Source organism: Hetaerina americana, unplaced genomic scaffold (genome assembly GCF_022747635.1).
Source record: "Hetaerina americana unplaced genomic scaffold, ioHetAmer1.1.p SCAF_270, whole genome shotgun sequence".
Classification (NCBI taxonomy): Eukaryota; Metazoa; Arthropoda; class Insecta; order Odonata; family Calopterygidae; genus Hetaerina; species Hetaerina americana.
The window spans coordinates 258652-272732 of NW_027286842.1; the positions used below are offsets into that span (position 1 = coordinate 258652).

Genomic DNA, 14081 nt, shown 5'->3' on the forward strand with positions numbered 1-14081 from the left:
ACGGGGCCTGGCGGACGATATTCCACGGCCTGAAGGACCGTGGAACGTTGTTTTGAAAATTGTCCTTTTAAGGACACAAAAAAATTCAAAAGATATAAATGCTGAAGGCCAAGGGGGGCGACGGAGGGCTTTTCCGCGGTCTGAGGGACTGCGGAACGAAAATTTTCAAAAATACAAATTTAAATTAAGCGCGTGGCGTCCACCTGAATGAAGTCCAGGCGGCCGCCGAGGGATGGCGCTGAAGGCGCTCAACCCGCTTCTCGGCCCGTATGGGTGGGATCGGGAGGAAATTTGAATTTACCGGGGTTTTGAAATGACGGTTTTGTGGAAGATGAAGTCTTCCACAAATACCGGACGGGGGGGAGGGGGTCAATCGAACCGATCGGGCGTGAAGCGCGCCGAACGGTCGCTTGACCGGCGTCGCGGCCGAAAAGGAAACCGCGCGCCGTTCAAATCACCCGCTCTGCGCCGATCCGTACGGGATCGACGGAGGGTGCTCCCGGGGGCCCTGAGGGGGTCCGGGGGCCTCGGTGCTCAAGCTACCGGTCCGGAGGGGACCTGGCAGTGCACCGGGGGCCGGGGAACGTCCGGTGCTCAGCCTACCGGTCCTGAAGGGACCCGGCGGTGCACCGGGGGCGGGGGCCTGCGCCGGGCCTTAGGGGCCCGGCGTCGAGCCCGGGGAGGTTATCACCCCAAGTGGGCGTGGGGAACGGTCCGTGAGCGACCGGGGAGCCCTGAGGGGGCGGTGGGTCCCACGGTCCGCCTTGAAGAGGCAATGGACCGTGGGGCCATCGGGGGTCGAAAGAGGGGCTACTGGGCAGAGCAGGCGCCTAGTGTCCTGTTGCCCCTTCCCTCTGGGAGTGTCCCGGGGGGCTTACCGTTGGTCGGGGCCCGTCCGGGATTCCTCAGAGAGGCAAGAAAGGTCCAAAAGCGGTAGATCTGTTCATTTAAAAATTTGAATTTGGCGGGCGAAAAAGAAGAAAGTTAAGGGGATTAAGCTGATAAGAACAGATACTACACTTTGATCTTAGCCATAAGGCCGAGAAGCGATAAGGGAGCCCTTTTCTGCAATATTTACATGTGTAGGGACGACCCCGGAGCACTTGGGGCGGAGGGCGCAGGATTGGCGTAGGCGCCGCGGGGTGGCATTGGTCGGGGAGAATTCGCGTAGGATCCTGCGGGGGTGTTTCCGAAGGCTTCCTTGTTTTCCTGCAGCAAGAAAAGTTTTGGGGGGGCGCGGGGGGCAGGACGGCCGGAGCAATTGCGTCCCCGGAGTCCGGAGGCGAGACAGTAAATTGCAACGCGGAGTCCTTCGCTAGGTCGTGCCATCTCTGTGAGCGACACACGAGACGTATTGCAAGCTCTCTCCCCGCTTCCCGGGAAAGGTCGGGCGCAATTTTCAAACATTCCGAAAATGGAGGGGGGCATCCAGGACGGTAATAAAGGGCCCTTTTCGCCAGTATTCAGTGGTCGACAGTTTTTCGAAAAACGGGCTTCCTCTTCACTTCACTTCCTGTGTGGTAGAGATTTAAAATCGTGTGCTGTTCACTTACTTTGCATTAATCGTCATTAGTAAAAATACGCTTTCCTTATAAATAAATAAATACATAAATTAGGGTTTCTTCAAATATAAACAAATTAGGGTTTTCTTCAAATCGGAGAATAGGAATCGAAAAGGCTGTAAAAAAGTGGCGCTTTCAATTGCACAAGATGGAAAACCAGATTTCTCCATTGTTTATATTTTCCATTTTCTCGAAAAATATCGCGAAAATGGGCATCGATTTCCGCGAAATTCGCAAAAAATTTCTGAAAATTTTTTTGCAAAGATTTTTCCAATTTTTCCCGAGTGCTCGCGATCGGTCGTTTCCTCCGATGTATTGAGTTTCTTTTCCGTTCAATTTTTTTTCATCAAACACACACTCCTTTTACAAGAATTATCTTCGCATAAATTCTGTGGAAAGATTGGTGTTCAAAAACTAAGGTAAAAGAGTGGAACTCGCCTATTTCCGCGAGTCGATTCGCGTCGGGTCGTCTTGAATGACGCTCCTTGCCGGGAGCGCGCGCGCGCCATCTCTTCGGGGGGGGAGGTAAACAGCTGGAAGGAAGGGGCGTCACACGCCAAAGTTTGAAACGTGATCCGGCGCCTCTCTTCAACAGTTGTCGTCGTCTCCAATGATGGAATACTGAGGAGACAAGACGTTGTTGTTGTTGACGTTGCATTGAAAGCAGAAAAAATAATTGCATTATTTTCACAAAATTATATTTATTGTTACACTTACACTTTAAAGTGACGACGACTCTCTTCAGATGGGATTTTTTTTCTTCCCAAGTTTCTCTCCTTTTAATAATTCATTCCTTTTAATACTTCGTTGTGCTGCTTCAATTTGGATTACATTACTTTTGCTCCGCTCGCATGGAATAAAATCGCTTCTCTCCGCGAAAATGCAATTTCGCGAATATTTTTCCAGCCGGATCGCCTGAAATTTGCAAGTGCGAAAATAAATAATTTTCGCGGATCAATTTAAGCTTCAATCTGTTCTCATCAGCTTTTAAGTGGACCTTTTTAATGATGGGCCGATCCCGACGGTACTGCAATGCCGGGCCAACCCGCGGCAGGGATGGAGTAAACTCCGGGTACCCCGCCAATGTCCAAAAATCAGATTAATATTCTGGTCCCGCAATGCGGGACGTATCAGATATTAAGCTGATAAGAACAGATACTACACTTTGATCTTAGCCATAAGGCCGAGAAGCGATAAGGGAGCCCTTTTCTGCAATATTTACATGTGTAGGGACGACCCCGGAGCACTTGGGGCGGAGGGCGCAGGATTGGCGTAGGCGCCGCGGGGTGGCATTGGTCGGGGAGAATTCGCGTAGGATCCTGCGGGGGTGTTTCCGAAGGCTTCCTTGTTTTCCTGCAGCAAGAAAAGTTTTGGGGGGGCGCGGGGGGCAGGACGGCCGGAGCAATTGCGTCCCCGGAGTCCGGAGGCGAGACAGTAAATTGCAACGCGGAGTCCTTCGCTAGGTCGTGCCATCTCTGTGAGCGACACACGAGACGTATTGCAAGCTCTCTCCCCGCTTCCCGGGAAAGGTCGGGCGCAATTTTCAAACATTCCGAAAATGGAGGGGGGCATCCAGGACGGTAATAAAGGGCCCTTTTCGCCAGTATTCAGTGGTCGACAGTTTTTCGAAAAACGGGCTTCCTCTTCACTTCACTTCCTGTGTGGTAGAGATTTAAAATCGTGTGCTGTTCACTTACTTTGCATTAATCGTCATTAGTAAAAATACGCTTTCCTTATAAATAAATAAATACATAAATTAGGGTTTCTTCAAATATAAACAAATTAGGGTTTTCTTCAAATCGGAGAATAGGAATCGAAAAGGCTGTAAAAAAGTGGCGCTTTCAATTGCACAAGATGGAAAACCAGATTTCTCCATTGTTTATATTTTCCATTTTCTCGAAAAATATCGCGAAAATGGGCATCGATTTCCGCGAAATTCGCAAAAAATTTCTGAAAATTTTTTTGCAAAGATTTTTCCAATTTTTCCCGAGTGCTCGCGATCGGTCGTTTCCTCCGATGTATTGAGTTTCTTTTCCGTTCAATTTTTTTTCATCAAACACACACTCCTTTTACAAGAATTATCTTCGCATAAATTCTGTGGAAAGATTGGTGTTCAAAAACTAAGGTAAAAGAGTGGAACTCGCCTATTTCCGCGAGTCGATTCGCGTCGGGTCGTCTTGAATGACGCTCCTTGCCGGGAGCGCGCGCGCGCCATCTCTTCGGGGGGGGAGGTAAACAGCTGGAAGGAAGGGGCGTCACACGCCAAAGTTTGAAACGTGATCCGGCGCCTCTCTTCAACAGTTGTCGTCGTCTCCAATGATGGAATACTGAGGAGACAAGACGTTGTTGTTGTTGACGTTGCATTGAAAGCAGAAAAAATAATTGCATTATTTTCACAAAATTATATTTATTGTTACACTTACACTTTAAAGTGACGACGACTCTCTTCAGATGGGATTTTTTTTCTTCCCAAGTTTCTCTCCTTTTAATAATTCATTCCTTTTAATACTTCGTTGTGCTGCTTCAATTTGGATTACATTACTTTTGCTCCGCTCGCATGGAATAAAATCGCTTCTCTCCGCGAAAATGCAATTTCGCGAATATTTTTCCAGCCGGATCGCCTGAAATTTGCAAGTGCGAAAATAAATAATTTTCGCGGATCAATTTAAGCTTCAATCTGTTCTCATCAGCTTTTAAGTGGACCTTTTTAATGATGGGCCGATCCCGACGGTACTGCAATGCCGGGCCAACCCGCGGCAGGGATGGAGTAAACTCCGGGTACCCCGCCAATGTCCAAAAATCAGATTAATATTCTGGTCCCGCAATGCGGGACGTATCAGATATTAAGCTGATAAGAACAGATTTAAAATGTTTATTTGAAAATTCTTTCATACAGAGTTTTAAGCAACTTATAATTAATATATAATTTATACATGACCGGCTCCCTCCAAATGAGGGAGCCGGGGAACAAGTCTTTTTGCCCCTTTGTTTTGGGGAAATATTATAATAATATAGGCTTCTCGCACGAGTGTTTTTTTTTATAAAATGTTTTATATGTTTAAGTCTCTCACGGGGAGGGTTTACACTTTTGGGGGGGGCCGTTTATACACCACGGCGTGGCCATTCATACACTATGGCTCATAGAGTAAATAAAAGAGAAAGGGGACAGAGAAAGGTTTTACAATGAAGAAGTATGGAAAGAGGGGGGGAAATGATTTTACACGACTTCACTTTTGTCCTTTCCTTTTCAGCCTCCGGAGCCGTCTTCATACTGTCTATGTCCCGTGATGTGTTCGACGTAGCAGTCCCGGGTCCAGCGGATGACGTCGCTGACCATCAGTCGCCGCATGGTGGTGCAGAATCGTCGAGGTAGGCCCAGGGACTTCAGGACGGGGTCGTTCTGCGAGTCCCACGTCCCCAGGCTTCCCACGACGATGGCGGCGACCGATGACCGGTATCCCTGCTGGCGGATGGTCTCTGCCAGGGCGGCGTACTTCTCCTCCTTCGCGGTCCTGGCTGCCAGCAGAGCTCCCTCGTTGTTCTCGAACGGCACTGCTACGTCGATCAATGTCACAGTCTTGTCGGCCTGGTTAGTTATAACCAGGTCTGGTCTAAGAGTCGAGTCAGTGCCAGGTACTTGTTTGTTGACTCTGATTTCATCGTCACCTTTTCCCCGGCGTCCAATCAGAGCCCTGTGTAGTCGGTCTTGGACAGCATTATGTCTATGCTGCCACGTCCTTGAGTGCATCGTGCAGTGATTAACGACGTGGGGCAGGGTCTCCTCCGCGTAGCCACATCGCCGACACCGCTTGTCCCCGTTGGTTTCCCAACGGCGACAGGCATTGAGCGGGAGCAGATCGAGCCGAGCCCTAAAGATGAACCTCCAATCACAAAACCTGGTGTATCTCCCTCCTGCCAGGAAGTGATTGGAGGCTTCAGATTTCGCCGAGGCACGAATGACTTTCCCTTGATCGGGCTTGGCGCTTACCTTGTTCAGGTAGTAGCGCCGCACCGCGATCTTCAGGGCACCCGTCAGTTGCCTTACGGCCTTCGGAGGAACCCTGATGAAGGGGGGGCGGTCTTCAGCCCCGTCATTCATGTCCCGGAACGAAATCTGCATCTCCCTTAGCTCGTCCGACCATCTCCAGCTCAAGCCTATGCGCGCGGCGATACGGCGTGACGCGGAGCGAACCTGCGTGAAGAGGGAACTGAAGTCGCCGCTTTCCCTTCCAAAGTCATCCCGTAGACTACCGCTAAGGTACTCCGCGAGATCACCGGTGGTTGGCGGTCTCCTCAGCTTCCTCCGCACTACCTCCTTCAGGCGACCCCAGGCGAGCACTCTCACGTTGGGGTCACGGGAATGGAGGAGTCGATATCCCTGCACGATGGTCAATATGTCAGTCAAGTCGGAAAGAGGGAGAAGACCTGCGCCGCCGTGTTGATGGCCAATGAAGACCATCTCAGGCGATGCCCTTTTGGGCAAATGGAGCCAGCCCTTTGCGCAGGCCTTCAGCCTCTTGTCGATGTCAGTCAAGTTCTTCTTTTTAACGTTACCAGCCCGCAAGATGAATTCCAGCCTGGGCAGAAGGAAGATGTTGGTCGCGGCGATCTTCTGCCACGGGGCGAGGAGTGACTCGTCGATCTTCTTGACGTCCTCGCCCAAGCGCACCAGGTCCTCCTCGGGGGTCTGGTCCACATGGAACCCGAACGGGACCCCGAGGTACCGGTACGCTTCGCCGTCCTTCAGGCTGGAAATGGCCGCCCCCTGGATGGTGAGTTGGGACGGCTGCACGGGCTGGTTGGTTGAAAAGTTGAGGTCCAGCGTTGCGCACTTGCTTGGCTTGAACTGTAGACCTGCAGCGGTCGCCTCTTCTCCCGCGATGTTCAGCAGGCGCTGCAGGTGCTCCTGGTCCCGGGCCACCAGCACCAAGTCGTCCGCGTAGGCCAGGATGGCGATGTTCTGCCCCTGGACGACGACTCCGGACTTGCCTGCCTCACCAGCGACCGCCCGTATCACCGGCTCCATTCCCAAGTTGAAAATGGTCGGTGATAACGGGCACCCCTGCTTGACACCGGCGCAGATGTCGATGACGCCGGTGTCGCCGCTGGCCGTCTTCACGACCGTGGAGCCCTTCTGCAACTCCTCCACGGTCCTCCTCATCTCCTCAGGCAAGTCCATCCTCCTCAAGGTGTTCTGGAGGTGTTGGTGCGGGATGGACCCGAACGCGTTCCGTAGATCAAGCCAAGCCAGTGCGATTCGGGAACGTCTGCGTCTCATTTCGTCAACAGCTGCCTGAAGGGTGAAGTTGTGCTCGTGGCACCCCTCGAACTCCCGGAAGCCCTTTTGAGCCGGGTGCATCTTCTTCCCGCTGACCGCCCAAGATAGTATGCGGTCAGCAAGCACCCCGGCGTACAGCTTGGCGATGGTGTTGCCAAGCGCTATGGGCCTCCAGTTGCCGATGTCCTGGCGGTCCCCCCCTTTGTGCAGGAGGACAGTCCGAGAGGTTTTCCACGCGGCCGGTGTCCTGGCCTCCTTCAGGCATCTGTTGAAGATAAAAGAGAGAATTCGTCCATGTCTATCGACCGCCCTCAGGTCGCCGTAGGTGAGGCCATCGGGGCCCGGGGCGGTGTTTTTGGTTCTAGACATGCGTCTCGTCACTTCTTCAGGAGTGATCCTTTCGAGGAGCAGTTTCTTCTCGGTCTCCGTCGTGCGACGGTAGACCGAGTCGTCACCCTCGTCCTCCAAGCCCCCCATTCCGACATTCCCGTAGACTTGGCGGAAATGCTTTTCCACTTCCTCCGCGGGAATGTCGCAATAGGGTGACTTATCAGACAGGATGCTCTCCACTGCCCTCCTGGGATGACTCCTGAAGAGTTTCTGTATGTCCGACGCCTTTTTCGCGTCGTAGTCAGCTACTTGTCTGCGTCTTGGTGGTTGTCTGTGCACGACGTTTCGTGGCCGAGGAGCTTCCCCTCCGTCCGCAGGTTTCGCCTCCCTCTTCCTCTCCGCCTGGGTGGTGGCCACCAGATCCTGCACCACGACCTCGAACTCCTCCCATGACTGGCCGGTGGTGCTGGCCAGTCGGTCGAGCCACAGCTTCTCCTTCTGCTGTATCGGTGGCTCGACCTGTCGTGGTGCTCCTTCTGCTGCGTCTGGAGCTGGCGGCGGCGATGTTGCTGCGTCCACAGGCGGCGGTGACCCGGTGTCGTTGAGGTCACCGACTTCGGGAGGCTGCCCCGGCGCCAGGTCTTCGGCCGGAGCGTCAGCTGCTGCGTCTGGATCGGAGGGTTGCGCCTCGGTCACGTTGGGCGGCGTCGTGCATCTAACTGTCTCCTCGATTGCCTCCTGAAGGGGGGCAATCAAGGGGGGAGGTCTCTTGTGGGTCACCATGTGGTTCGCCAACCCGCGACGGGTAGCGCATGCGAAGTCGCATGTCCCGCACCGGTGCGAGAGTGCAACACGCCCGTCCGCCGCCTTACGTATCCCCCCTTTGAGGCAGGGATGAGTGGACGGCTTGCGGCCGATAGTCCCACCGCAGACGGAGCAGGCGTTCACCGACGTGAGTCGGTGGCCGTGCTGCTCCATCAGGTGTCGGACGAGACTTCTCCGCATCGCCGTCCACTCCGTAGCGCGGAAGGACATGCTGCATCCCACCTCGGTGCAGGTTAACGTATCCGCCACGGGAAAGTAAACCACAAGTTGATTGTCGATTCTCCTGGCCGACACCGCGGTGCCGGTCAGGAGAAGCGCCGGGACCCTGTCAGTCGTTTGGGGGGCGGGGGCAGTCGGGGGAATCGGGGGGGGAGAATCCAGCGCCGGACGTCTGGACGAAGAAGAATCCGGAGGCGTCGTGAAGTCGTCGAGGGAGAGAGGGGAAGAAGAACGGGACTTGGGGGGAGAATAGGTGACGTCCGAGAGCGGGGAGAAGGTCTCAAGGGAAGGCTTTCGGACGCCGGATGGAGAAGAAGAAGAAGAAGAAACGGGGGAGCCATAGTGTATGATTTTCCGCGGGCGACGCGTCCTACGCGCCGAAGCGCTTTCGGACGCGCCGTCCGGTGGTGTATGGGGAGGGGAGGAGTCGGGCTCTGACGCCTCGACTTTCCTCCTCCGCGGAGTGCGAGAGGAGGAGGGGGGGGCGGAGGAACTAGCACGCGATGGTGCTTTTCTAACGGCCCCCGCCCCCCCGTTTTTACGGGGAGGACGTGGGGGCATGGGAGGGCGTTAAGTCATGGCACAAACGGGGCCTGGCGGACGATATTCCACGGCCTGAAGGACCGTGGAACGTTGTTTTGAAAATTGTCCTTTTAAGGACACAAAAAAATTCAAAAGATATAAATGCTGAAGGCCAAGGGGGGCGACGGAGGGCTTTTCCGCGGTCTGAGGGACTGCGGAACGAAAATTTTCAAAAATACAAATTTAAATTAAGCGCGTGGCGTCCACCTGAATGAAGTCCAGGCGGCCGCCGAGGGATGGCGCTGAAGGCGCTCAACCCGCTTCTCGGCCCGTATGGGTGGGATCGGGAGGAAATTTGAATTTACCGGGGTTTTGAAATGACGGTTTTGTGGAAGATGAAGTCTTCCACAAATACCGGACGGGGGGGAGGGGGTCAATCGAACCGATCGGGCGTGAAGCGCGCCGAACGGTCGCTTGACCGGCGTCGCGGCCGAAAAGGAAACCGCGCGCCGTTCAAATCACCCGCTCTGCGCCGATCCGTACGGGATCGACGGAGGGTGCTCCCGGGGGCCCTGAGGGGGTCCGGGGGCCTCGGTGCTCAAGCTACCGGTCCGGAGGGGACCTGGCAGTGCACCGGGGGCCGGGGAACGTCCGGTGCTCAGCCTACCGGTCCTGAAGGGACCCGGCGGTGCACCGGGGGCGGGGGCCTGCGCCGGGCCTTAGGGGCCCGGCGTCGAGCCCGGGGAGGTTATCACCCCAAGTGGGCGTGGGGAACGGTCCGTGAGCGACCGGGGAGCCCTGAGGGGGCGGTGGGTCCCACGGTCCGCCTTGAAGAGGCAATGGACCGTGGGGCCATCGGGGGTCGAAAGAGGGGCTACTGGGCAGAGCAGGCGCCTAGTGTCCTGTTGCCCCTTCCCTCTGGGAGTGTCCCGGGGGGCTTACCGTTGGTCGGGGCCCGTCCGGGATTCCTCAGAGAGGCAAGAAAGGTCCAAAAGCGGTAGATCTGTTCATTTAAAAATTTGAATTTGGCGGGCGAAAAAGAAGAAAGTTAAGGGGATTAAGCTGATAAGAACAGATACTACACTTTGATCTTAGCCATAAGGCCGAGAAGCGATAAGGGAGCCCTTTTCTGCAATATTTACATGTGTAGGGACGACCCCGGAGCACTTGGGGCGGAGGGCGCAGGATTGGCGTAGGCGCCGCGGGGTGGCATTGGTCGGGGAGAATTCGCGTAGGATCCTGCGGGGGTGTTTCCGAAGGCTTCCTTGTTTTCCTGCAGCAAGAAAAGTTTTGGGGGGGCGCGGGGGGCAGGACGGCCGGAGCAATTGCGTCCCCGGAGTCCGGAGGCGAGACAGTAAATTGCAACGCGGAGTCCTTCGCTAGGTCGTGCCATCTCTGTGAGCGACACACGAGACGTATTGCAAGCTCTCTCCCCGCTTCCCGGGAAAGGTCGGGCGCAATTTTCAAACATTCCGAAAATGGAGGGGGGCATCCAGGACGGTAATAAAGGGCCCTTTTCGCCAGTATTCAGTGGTCGACAGTTTTTCGAAAAACGGGCTTCCTCTTCACTTCACTTCCTGTGTGGTAGAGATTTAAAATCGTGTGCTGTTCACTTACTTTGCATTAATCGTCATTAGTAAAAATACGCTTTCCTTATAAATAAATAAATACATAAATTAGGGTTTCTTCAAATATAAACAAATTAGGGTTTTCTTCAAATCGGAGAATAGGAATCGAAAAGGCTGTAAAAAAGTGGCGCTTTCAATTGCACAAGATGGAAAACCAGATTTCTCCATTGTTTATATTTTCCATTTTCTCGAAAAATATCGCGAAAATGGGCATCGATTTCCGCGAAATTCGCAAAAAATTTCTGAAAATTTTTTTGCAAAGATTTTTCCAATTTTTCCCGAGTGCTCGCGATCGGTCGTTTCCTCCGATGTATTGAGTTTCTTTTCCGTTCAATTTTTTTTCATCAAACACACACTCCTTTTACAAGAATTATCTTCGCATAAATTCTGTGGAAAGATTGGTGTTCAAAAACTAAGGTAAAAGAGTGGAACTCGCCTATTTCCGCGAGTCGATTCGCGTCGGGTCGTCTTGAATGACGCTCCTTGCCGGGAGCGCGCGCGCGCCATCTCTTCGGGGGGGGAGGTAAACAGCTGGAAGGAAGGGGCGTCACACGCCAAAGTTTGAAACGTGATCCGGCGCCTCTCTTCAACAGTTGTCGTCGTCTCCAATGATGGAATACTGAGGAGACAAGACGTTGTTGTTGTTGACGTTGCATTGAAAGCAGAAAAAATAATTGCATTATTTTCACAAAATTATATTTATTGTTACACTTACACTTTAAAGTGACGACGACTCTCTTCAGATGGGATTTTTTTTCTTCCCAAGTTTCTCTCCTTTTAATAATTCATTCCTTTTAATACTTCGTTGTGCTGCTTCAATTTGGATTACATTACTTTTGCTCCGCTCGCATGGAATAAAATCGCTTCTCTCCGCGAAAATGCAATTTCGCGAATATTTTTCCAGCCGGATCGCCTGAAATTTGCAAGTGCGAAAATAAATAATTTTCGCGGATCAATTTAAGCTTCAATCTGTTCTCATCAGCTTTTAAGTGGACCTTTTTAATGATGGGCCGATCCCGACGGTACTGCAATGCCGGGCCAACCCGCGGCAGGGATGGAGTAAACTCCGGGTACCCCGCCAATGTCCAAAAATCAGATTAATATTCTGGTCCCGCAATGCGGGACGTATCAGATATTAAGCTGATAAGAACAGATACTACACTTTGATCTTAGCCATAAGGCCGAGAAGCGATAAGGGAGCCCTTTTCTGCAATATTTACATGTGTAGGGACGACCCCGGAGCACTTGGGGCGGAGGGCGCAGGATTGGCGTAGGCGCCGCGGGGTGGCATTGGTCGGGGAGAATTCGCGTAGGATCCTGCGGGGGTGTTTCCGAAGGCTTCCTTGTTTTCCTGCAGCAAGAAAAGTTTTGGGGGGGCGCGGGGGGCAGGACGGCCGGAGCAATTGCGTCCCCGGAGTCCGGAGGCGAGACAGTAAATTGCAACGCGGAGTCCTTCGCTAGGTCGTGCCATCTCTGTGAGCGACACACGAGACGTATTGCAAGCTCTCTCCCCGCTTCCCGGGAAAGGTCGGGCGCAATTTTCAAACATTCCGAAAATGGAGGGGGGCATCCAGGACGGTAATAAAGGGCCCTTTTCGCCAGTATTCAGTGGTCGACAGTTTTTCGAAAAACGGGCTTCCTCTTCACTTCACTTCCTGTGTGGTAGAGATTTAAAATCGTGTGCTGTTCACTTACTTTGCATTAATCGTCATTAGTAAAAATACGCTTTCCTTATAAATAAATAAATACATAAATTAGGGTTTCTTCAAATATAAACAAATTAGGGTTTTCTTCAAATCGGAGAATAGGAATCGAAAAGGCTGTAAAAAAGTGGCGCTTTCAATTGCACAAGATGGAAAACCAGATTTCTCCATTGTTTATATTTTCCATTTTCTCGAAAAATATCGCGAAAATGGGCATCGATTTCCGCGAAATTCGCAAAAAATTTCTGAAAATTTTTTTGCAAAGATTTTTCCAATTTTTCCCGAGTGCTCGCGATCGGTCGTTTCCTCCGATGTATTGAGTTTCTTTTCCGTTCAATTTTTTTTCATCAAACACACACTCCTTTTACAAGAATTATCTTCGCATAAATTCTGTGGAAAGATTGGTGTTCAAAAACTAAGGTAAAAGAGTGGAACTCGCCTATTTCCGCGAGTCGATTCGCGTCGGGTCGTCTTGAATGACGCTCCTTGCCGGGAGCGCGCGCGCGCCATCTCTTCGGGGGGGGAGGTAAACAGCTGGAAGGAAGGGGCGTCACACGCCAAAGTTTGAAACGTGATCCGGCGCCTCTCTTCAACAGTTGTCGTCGTCTCCAATGATGGAATACTGAGGAGACAAGACGTTGTTGTTGTTGACGTTGCATTGAAAGCAGAAAAAATAATTGCATTATTTTCACAAAATTATATTTATTGTTACACTTACACTTTAAAGTGACGACGACTCTCTTCAGATGGGATTTTTTTTCTTCCCAAGTTTCTCTCCTTTTAATAATTCATTCCTTTTAATACTTCGTTGTGCTGCTTCAATTTGGATTACATTACTTTTGCTCCGCTCGCATGGAATAAAATCGCTTCTCTCCGCGAAAATGCAATTTCGCGAATATTTTTCCAGCCGGATCGCCTGAAATTTGCAAGTGCGAAAATAAATAATTTTCGCGGATCAATTTAAGCTTCAATCTGTTCTCATCAGCTTTTAAGTGGACCTTTTTAATGATGGGCCGATCCCGACGGTACTGCAATGCCGGGCCAACCCGCGGCAGGGATGGAGTAAACTCCGGGTACCCCGCCAATGTCCAAAAATCAGATTAATATTCTGGTCCCGCAATGCGGGACGTATCAGATATTAAGCTGATAAGAACAGATACTACACTTTGATCTTAGCCATAAGGCCGAGAAGCGATAAGGGAGCCCTTTTCTGCAATATTTACATGTGTAGGGACGACCCCGGAGCACTTGGGGCGGAGGGCGCAGGATTGGCGTAGGCGCCGCGGGGTGGCATTGGTCGGGGAGAATTCGCGTAGGATCCTGCGGGGGTGTTTCCGAAGGCTTCCTTGTTTTCCTGCAGCAAGAAAAGTTTTGGGGGGGCGCGGGGGGCAGGACGGCCGGAGCAATTGCGTCCCCGGAGTCCGGAGGCGAGACAGTAAATTGCAACGCGGAGTCCTTCGCTAGGTCGTGCCATCTCTGTGAGCGACACACGAGACGTATTGCAAGCTCTCTCCCCGCTTCCCGGGAAAGGTCGGGCGCAATTTTCAAACATTCCGAAAATGGAGGGGGGCATCCAGGACGGTAATAAAGGGCCCTTTTCGCCAGTATTCAGTGGTCGACAGTTTTTCGAAAAACGGGCTTCCTCTTCACTTCACTTCCTGTGTGGTAGAGATTTAAAATCGTGTGCTGTTCACTTACTTTGCATTAATCGTCATTAGTAAAAATACGCTTTCCTTATAAATAAATAAATACATAAATTAGGGTTTCTTCAAATATAAACAAATTAGGGTTTTCTTCAAATCGGAGAATAGGAATCGAAAAGGCTGTAAAAAAGTGGCGCTTTCAATTGCACAAGATGGAAAACCAGATTTCTCCATTGTTTATATTTTCCATTTTCTCGAAAAATATCGCGAAAATGGGCATCGATTTCCGCGAAATTCGCAAAAAATTTCTGAAAATTTTTTTGCAAAGATTTTTCCAATTTTTCCCGAGTGCTCGCGATCGGTCGTTTCCT

The 14081-nt window shown here is 51.8% G+C and overlaps 4 non-coding genes and 2 pseudogenes across 4 annotated transcripts; all 6 read right to left on the reverse strand.

Moving 5' to 3' along the window:
• Positions 1-917: 917 nt before the first annotated feature.
• Positions 918-1051, reverse strand: LOC139689785 (U2 spliceosomal RNA; annotated as a pseudogene).
• A 1513-nt stretch (positions 1052-2564) lies between these two features.
• Positions 2565-2757, reverse strand: LOC139689725 (U2 spliceosomal RNA). The gene has a single exon (XR_011701360.1). It is a non-coding gene; the product is annotated as a U2 spliceosomal RNA (small nuclear RNA).
• Positions 2758-4270: 1513 nt separating this feature from the next.
• Positions 4271-4464, reverse strand: LOC139689754 (U2 spliceosomal RNA). Its single transcript, XR_011701386.1, has one exon. It is a non-coding gene; the product is annotated as a U2 spliceosomal RNA (small nuclear RNA).
• Positions 4465-9717: 5253 nt separating this feature from the next.
• LOC139689786 (U2 spliceosomal RNA) lies at positions 9718-9851 on the reverse strand (annotated as a pseudogene).
• A 1513-nt stretch (positions 9852-11364) lies between these two features.
• Positions 11365-11557, reverse strand: LOC139689726 (U2 spliceosomal RNA). Its single transcript, XR_011701361.1, has one exon. It is a non-coding gene; the product is annotated as a U2 spliceosomal RNA (small nuclear RNA).
• A 1513-nt stretch (positions 11558-13070) lies between these two features.
• Positions 13071-13263, reverse strand: LOC139689727 (U2 spliceosomal RNA). The gene has a single exon (XR_011701362.1). It is a non-coding gene; the product is annotated as a U2 spliceosomal RNA (small nuclear RNA).
• Between the last annotated feature and the right edge of the window lie 818 nt (positions 13264-14081).